Source organism: Sinocyclocheilus rhinocerous, unplaced genomic scaffold (genome assembly GCF_001515625.1).
Source record: "Sinocyclocheilus rhinocerous isolate Xijiao unplaced genomic scaffold, SAMN03320098_v1.1 scaffold351, whole genome shotgun sequence".
Classification (NCBI taxonomy): Eukaryota; Metazoa; Chordata; class Actinopteri; order Cypriniformes; family Cyprinidae; genus Sinocyclocheilus; species Sinocyclocheilus rhinocerous.
This window is the reverse complement of record NW_015639774.1, coordinates 350,346-358,761: the sequence shown is the minus strand read 5'-3', so window position 1 is coordinate 358,761 and position 8,416 is coordinate 350,346.

Genomic DNA, 8,416 nt, shown 5'->3' with positions numbered 1-8,416 from the left:
TTTTGCCTCTGCCTTGGATATAACTGTTTGCTGTTACTGGACCCTGCCTGCATTACTACTCCTTGTTTTTTAAAGCCTGCATTTGGATCCACAACTCCGTTGTCGTCTCGCTCGTTACAGAATAACCAGCCATACCCGGATCCAGCAGTTTTTAGAACATTCCAGGCCTATCATGGACCCAGTGGACCAGCTACTTCACCTTCGGCAAAAGGACCTACCTATCAAGGAGTACGTTCATAAATTCTGTGAGTTTTTGTACCGTGTGCCAGTATATGATGAGATTTTGTTTAAGGACTTGTTCCATTTTGGACTCAGTGAGCCAAATAAGTCATTGTTACCCGGAGGGGAGTATGATGGTAGTTTGAAGGATTTTATGGACTATGCTCTGTTGTTATGTGGCTCTCCTTTCACTGTGGGAGAGGCAGAACTCTTCACAAAATGGCTGCCAGCCCAGAGACTTTCCACAACATGGTCGCCATTCCTTAGTCTCGTCCCGTCATGGCCGCCGTTCCAAAGTCTGCTCTCAAGCGTGCCGGCCACTACTCACCCCAGTTCTCCATGCACAGTACCGTCAGTCTTGGAAATCTACGATGTACTCTCTGTCCTGCCAGTTATGGCTACGGCCATTCTCTGTGTTTGGGCCGCACACACCACTGTAGTTTCCCCAGACGTGGCAGCCTCTACTCCCTGAATCTATTCCCAGGTTTAACCCAGAGAAGGCTCCTGATCCCAAAGTTAGCCCAGAGAGGGCTTCTGTTCCGGAGTCTAGCTCAGAGATGATTTTAGTCCATGACCACTGCCCCATGCTTATTTCCACTCCTGATCTCAGTTTTGTGTCTGCTTCAATATCAGAACAGAGCTCAGTGTTCATTCCAGCCCCCGACTTTAGTCTAGTGAAGTCTTCAGCTCCTGAGTACAGTGCAAAGATGGCTTTAGTTCCTGAATCTGCTCCCAAGTCCACTCTTGTTCTAGAGTCTTCTCCAGAATTTGTTGGATTCTCTGAACCCATTTCCGAGCTTCCTCCAGCCCCCGAGTTTGCTCCAGAACTCACTCCTGTCCGTGGGTCCACTCCCGAGTCGACTCCAGTCTACGAGTCTGTCCAAGAGCTCACTCCAGCCCTTGAAGCTGTCCCAGAGTCCGCTCCTGTTCTCCCTGAGGTGGCAACTTCTGTTGCAGAACCTCCTCTGACAGTAGCAGCACTCTTTCCCGAGCTCATGGTGTTCTCTGTCCCCTCTGTTCCTACCACAGACACTATGTTTGAACTATCCATGTTTCCTGATACCTCTGTTACGGCCGCAAGGGCCATCTCTGAACTCTCAGTATCCATTGAAGGTCCTGTTGCTACCGCTGCAGAACCTCCAGAGGTGGCGGTGGAGCCTACTTATGAACTCTGTGTCTGTCCTGAAGAGGTCATGGAGACCATCAGAAAATCCCCTGTTATACAAGTCTTGGCATTAGAAGCCAATTATGAATTCTCAGCCCTGCCTATTACTGTCGCTAAGACTGCCTTTGAATTCACTCAATGCACTGTCCCGGTCAAAGATGCCTCTCCCGAACTCTCTGTGTGCCCTGTCATAACCAAGAGGATAATTTATGAACCTTCTGATTGTCCTGTCACGGCCATGGAGGCCATCTGTGAACTCTCTGCCTGTCCTGTTCTAACCAAGGAGGTCGATTCTGAACTCTGTGATTTGTTCTATCCTGGCCAAGAAGGCTGGTCTCGAACTCTCTGTTTACCCTGCAATGGCCAGGGAGGTTGTTTCTGAACTCTCTGACTGTACAGCCACGGGCAAAAGGGCTGTCCCTGAACTCTTTGCTCACCCTGTTACGGCCAAAGATGCCGTTTCTGAACTGTCTGCCGGTCCTGTTATGGCCGCTGAGGCCATTGTTAACCTCTCTGTGCTCTTATTTCCATTCCAGCCTGATTCGCCATGGTGGCTCCCTGCACCATCGGTCCAGTCTGTGCTGTGTAGCGGTCATCTGCTCTGCCGTGGGGGTCCTCGTTCCCATCTGCTCTGCTGTGGTGGCTCTCTGCTCTGCCTTGGCTCTCCGCTCTGCCTTGGCTTTCTGCTGCGCCTTGGCTCTGCCTCAGTCACCTGTTCCTTCCCTTCCTCATGGACCTGGTCCTCCATCCCTCCCCTTGTTCTGCCTTCGCTCTACCTCCCTCCTGCCATTCACCCCGGACTCCATTTCCCATAACCCTTTGTCTGGACACATCATCAATTGCAATCACATATCTCTCATTACCTCATCAGTCTCCCACTATAAGAATGGCACACACACTAGTTCATCGCTGGTTATTGAATGTTTGAATATATTCCCAGTTTCCTGTGTGTTCCTTGTTTTCCTAGTTTTGCCTTGCCTTAGTGTTTTGACCCTGAACTGTTTCCTCGATTCTGATTGTTTGCTGCCTGCCCTTACCATTGCCTGTTATATGGATTACTCTTTTGCCTCTGCCTTGGATATCACTGTTTGCTGTTACTGGACTCTGCCTGCATTACGACGCCTTGTTTATTAAAGCCTGCATTTGGATTCCCAACTCTGTTGTTGCCTCCCTCATTACAGATATTTTGAAATGTCCATACAATGAAAGTCCAGTGTTGTTAGGATTGATTTTCAAAAGATCTTCATTTGTGTTCCACTGAAGAAAATCATTCAGGTTCGGAACAACATAAATGTGTAAATAATGACAGAATTTAGCTATCCATTTAACCATCAAACTCATTTAAAGTCAGACTGAGTTAATAATTATAATTTATCTTTATTTTATTTTTTTCAATCATCCTCGCTGTTACAGTCATACCAGCACTCTTCATCACAGTTACTGTGTGTTGTTTTAACAAAATTCTACATAAATAAATACATAATTTTGATTATGTTACCCAGTTCCACAGTGGTCAGAGTTGCCATATGGAAACATTCATATTTTCTCAATTTACTATACAGTACAATATTTTAAATAAAGTTAATCAATGAATCCTAAACTTAACAAATATGCATGAAAATGTACATAAATGTGTATATGACTCTATCCTATGTTCTTCCTCTGCTTGTACCCTTGTTTTGTTTTTATTTGGGCTTTTAGTTTGTAGTTCAGTTCATGTTTCTGTGGTTCTTGTTTGTTGGGAATTTTTTTTTTTTTTTTTGAGTAAACTCACCTGTGTCTAGTTTATCTCCTCATTTACTTGTGTAATTATACATTTTTGTTTCTTCATTAGTTTTTAACAAATGCTCCAGTTTTGTTATGTTCATGTGTTCCTACATATGGATGGACGGTCACGTGTGTACTTTTGCTTTGTTTTTAGTATTGATGTTTTGGTTTTGTTTGTTGTTTTTGCTTTACATTCTTAATAAACTACTGCTTGTATATAGATCGTCCTCAACTACACTCTTTGTCTCCAGCAAAACGTTAGTCTACTAGCACGATTTGAGGGCACTTGAGTATGTGTCTCTCATGTGAGGAAAAAGCCTTGGAGAGAAAATCAGATGTCATTTGTCTAAGTAACAGCACATTATTGGTTTCTTTAAGGACTGACATTCTAATTCGTATAATGCAATTTGTTTTGTTTTAGGTCTCAAATAGCGTGAAAGTCAAGGAAATTGACACTGCCATTTGGTAAAACTATACAGAGGATTACATAACTTTTCTGCCTGATTTGACTATTAAAACTAATATTACATCGTGTAACATACTGTAATGTTTGAATCGGACTCTTTCATATTAAAGTGGCTTTAAACAAAAAGTAACTTAAAGAACGTGAAGTACATGTTTAGCCTATTTAATAAAACATGGTGGTGAGAAAAGCTGAAAGGCTGTGCTGAATGCCGGCTGCTGTGCTGGCCGACTGCTGTCTGCTCCCTAGAAGGTCTACGAGCTGCAGGATGGGATTTTTTTTCTGGCATGCCTTCACTCATAAATCCTCTCAGTGACTGGCACCTCTGGAAAAGGCAGAGGTAGACAGAATAAGGATGCACACAGGGGAATCAGTGCCTGAATCTGGGTCCCCATTAAACCGTGACAGCCAGCAGGCAGAAAGTAAACTAATTAATGCAACAGTAAAACCAGCCATCACTGAACATTTACTTTTGTAATATACAGGAACTTAATGTAAAATGGCCAAGTACAGAAATGAACTTTTCCATTAAGGGGAGATATTTGCCCACTTAAATTGATTTCCAGGAGTAGTTTTATTCTAACATTATTAAATGCATGCAATTATTGAAATGAATCCATAAATTTAATTACAATAATAAGACACTACAGCACTTTTATCAGTCAAATGCAATACAAAATCAATCTTTGCAATGCAGAAGTGACACAGAAGCTGCATCTGAAGTGGCATTTAGTCTGTATTTAATAAGACTTTTATATGTTTAATGCTGTTCAGAGGTGGCATGGATGCATTTACATTAATTAAAAAAACACAAATTCATACAGTATCAGAACACTAGTGTGTTGCCTAGAGATGTGAAACAGTTCTGCTGTGTTTTGTATTATGTCTAAATCTAAGCCACTTCATATTAACTTCTAGTTTACTCTATATTATATTGTGTTATGAATGTTATGGAGAAGAAGAAAAAAAGGAACTCATACAGGGACATTTTGTGCACCCATACCTTGGATTTTTGGGGGCATTTGTATTCAGTTTGGTTGAATTTCTTCTCTGAAAAGGGTGAGAAATTAGCTTATTCCCCAACAGCCATAGTGGCTGAATAACCTGCAATTTGATCATTGTATTAATCGAATTTGTGCAGTTTTAGCTGAAGGACCTATTTCTACCTGATCTGACTGGACTGAAAAAATCCTATTAAAATGAAAATCAATGGTGTAACCTAGCATTATCAGGTTGATTCAGTAATATTAAATATTTTGGACTTGGCAGTTGGCATGTCCACATCTTCACAACTGTATCATCCATTTGCGTAATTACCCACTTGACCGTGAGAATCAAGTCCATTAGCTATACCAATTCTGATATGTTAAATTGCGTCTTCAGTGTTGCCTTGCTTTGAACAAAGGACAGACGAGAACGTTGTGACAATCCCTGAACATGATCGGAGAAAAGCTAACTTGCTTCTGTCACGAATCCTGTGCCTGCCCTTCCGTTCACTCACCACCAGAGATCACCCGCTCATTATGATGGACTCTTGCACCACACTACTATTGCACTTCACACCGGACTACATTTCCCATCATCCATTGCACTGATTACACACACAGCTGCAACCAATGAAACACCCTACATAAGCCATGGACTCTTTCTCACTGCCGAGTATTGTTTGCGCATATCGTTAGTGGTAGCAACGTTACGGAGCCCTTTTCCTAGTCTTGTATTTGTTCCTAGTTCTAGTCTAGTCTTGCTTCGTTGTGTTATCTGATTGCCTGGTTGCCTGATTCTCTGCCTGCCTTGGATTTCTCTCACCTTATCGTTTGGACTTTGTTTGCCCCTTTACTGGACTATCGCCTGTTTGTGGATTACCCGTTTGGCTTGCCCTCTTGATTACGGTCGCCGATCGAAGACCCTCGCCTGCCCTTGGAATACTCTTTGCCTTGCCTGTGATGTACCTGTGTTGTTGTTTGACCCTTGCCCGTTTTTTGACCACGCCTTTGTAATAAAGCCTTGCACATGGATCTGCACGTCTGTGTGAAAATGATGCAATCGAGTCTGGTTAGGACGCGGTGTTACATTTTGTCCACGAGTGTGATAGATAAGCAAAATTACCTGACATGTAAAGTAGTATATTTTTACTTTTTTAATAAATATTTTAATGTACACTATACATTTTAACTGTAATGTGTTGTCTAATGTTACATTTAACATTAATGTTTTAAATATACTAAATTACAACAAATGTGTAATTACAAATATATTTTCAATAGAAATTAAAGTATATTTGACAGTACACTGTAAATATATTTCAAACACAAAGAGAAGTAATTATGAACTTAAATATAAAAATGTACTTAAGTTCTTCTTTACTTGGTCAAAAAAGCACTCTTAACTTCAAACAATTGCATTTAATATACATTTAAACTATTATACATTCTCATTAATTGTAAATAACATGCACTTAAGTGTCCGAAAACATTACATTAAATTTACACTTAAGTATATTATTTTAAAGTATATTATTTTCATAGTAAGTACAATTTTAAAAGTATGCTAAAGGTTACTTCTTTTTCATAAGGATATAGTTGGTGAATAAAATCAGTTTTGATGTTATAACCACTTATTTTAGATGTTACCACTACACTCATTTTTGTTGTGGTGATGCGATAAGTTATGTAAAATATGAGTTTTTGTCCTAACCGTCTGCGACTGATGCAATCGAGTCTGGTTAGGACGCGGTGTTACATTTTGTCCACCAGTGTGATAGATAAACAAAATTACCTGACACTGCACAAAAATACTTGCATACCATTACATGCCATACCTGCAAAAGAAAGTCAAGCAGATTGTGACATCATGAGTTCATTTCTGAGAAAAGCAGACAGTGTTGCAAATCTATTTTCTGGCAGCAACAAGTGCGTTCCTCACAGCTCTCTGCCTACGTTAAAGCACCTCTTAGATAACTGATGTGAAATGAGGAAGGCTGGAAACAAGTGTGAGGGATGGAAAAAGACAGAGAGAGAGAGATACGGAAGCATATCTGATTCTTGGTACTCATTAAATTTTACTGCTCATGTAGACAGACTGAACTTGGTGATCACATCATTCGCAGCCTGAAAACCACACTATGTGACATTTGCAAGTGGTAACTTCCACCATTTTCAGATCCGGACTAGCAATATTGTGTTTATGTAAAATTTAAAGGTTACTGACCGACAGTAAGTGCGGTGAAGGGTAAGGGGCAGCCAAGCTTTGAGTTAGCCGTAATAGCTAACATACTACGTCCTAAACCAGCTGTCTTACAGGAAATAGAAAAAGTGTGAGAATACTATAAGCTAATTAGCCATGATGAAACTTGAAGGAAAAGGCTGTCATTTAGAAATGAATGTGCATTGACACCTGCAATTGAGAACTGTCACATGATTTCCTCTTAGAGAGGCTGACATTAGCTCCTTTTAGACAGGTTGACAGACATTAATATACACCTGCCATTGCATGAGTCTCATGGGAGTCAAATGGTTCCTGTCAAAAACACAGGGAATAGAGAGTTTCAAGTATAGGTTTGAGATCTGGTGTGTATTACACAGACAAGTCACTCATGCAGATGTGAATCAACAGGGTGCAAAATATCAGTTCACAACCCATTCTTTTCATCACAGGTTGCCAAAACTGTCTTAGTGTTTTGTCAGAGATAGATTTGTCTGTGATCATTCCCCATTGTGAAAAGAAGTGTGCTTAATTGTATTGAATGTATACACTTGTAGTGTACTTCAAATCTTAAAAGCATATTTTCTAAAAAGCAACTGTACAAACAGGTTTTCTGTAGGAATGTTTCTTCAAGTGTCTTGTTCTTACTGACACACCATAGCAAAAGATAGAAATAACTGGCTTAAAACCATTATTTTGTTGGTGAAAATAACCATAATTAACCATATCTCGAAGACAACATAATTAATTATATATAAAAATATACTTAAGTAATCTTTCGAAAAAAAACAACAAATTAAATTGAATTCTGAAAAAAAACCCAGAGGTTTTAATTATTGGACCAAAAACCTCTACATGTAATAACCTAAAACACTGTCTAACACTTGATGGCTTCTTTGTTAATTCCTCTTCATCAGTTAGGTGTCAGGATTATGGACTTATCTGTGTGTGTTTTTGCCCCTGTGACCCAGTTTCTTCCTCATGTTGATTGTGTTAATTTGGTTCCAGGTGTGTCTCGTTCCTCCCCAATTATCCTGCCTTTAAAAGCCCTAGTCCTTTCAGTTCTTGTTTGTCGGGTCTACTTGTTGAATGTCCTCCTTGTTCTCGACTTTCCTGTGGATTATTAAAGACTGTGTTGTTCAAGAACTCCTCGTTTCCTCGTTCCTTGCTCCCCAAGTGAAATGTGACAGAAGACCCGACTGAAACAGTTACCTCCGTTTGTACCCTCCGTTTTGTTTCTCTTTTTACTCCGTTTTTTATTTCCGTTGTGTGCCCTATGGATCCCCTCCTTTGCCCCGAATTCATCCTCCTCCTGAAAATTTGCTCGAGGGTCATACCAGACTGTTTCTGGTCCCTCAGCCCACCATCATTGCGGTGCGAGCCCCGCGGGACTGCCATTCTCCAGCGTCGCCGTGGCTGGAGTCTCCCTTGACTCCGCCTTCAGCCTCCGAGGCCTGGACTCCGGCTCGACCCATTGACCCGTCGGCTCCACCATGGCTCCTAGCTCCCTCCTCTCCGTCGTGGCCCGGCAGTCCACAAGCTCTGCCAGGCTCCCTCGGGCTCCGCCTTGGTCTGGCGTCGACCATCCTACGCCTCGG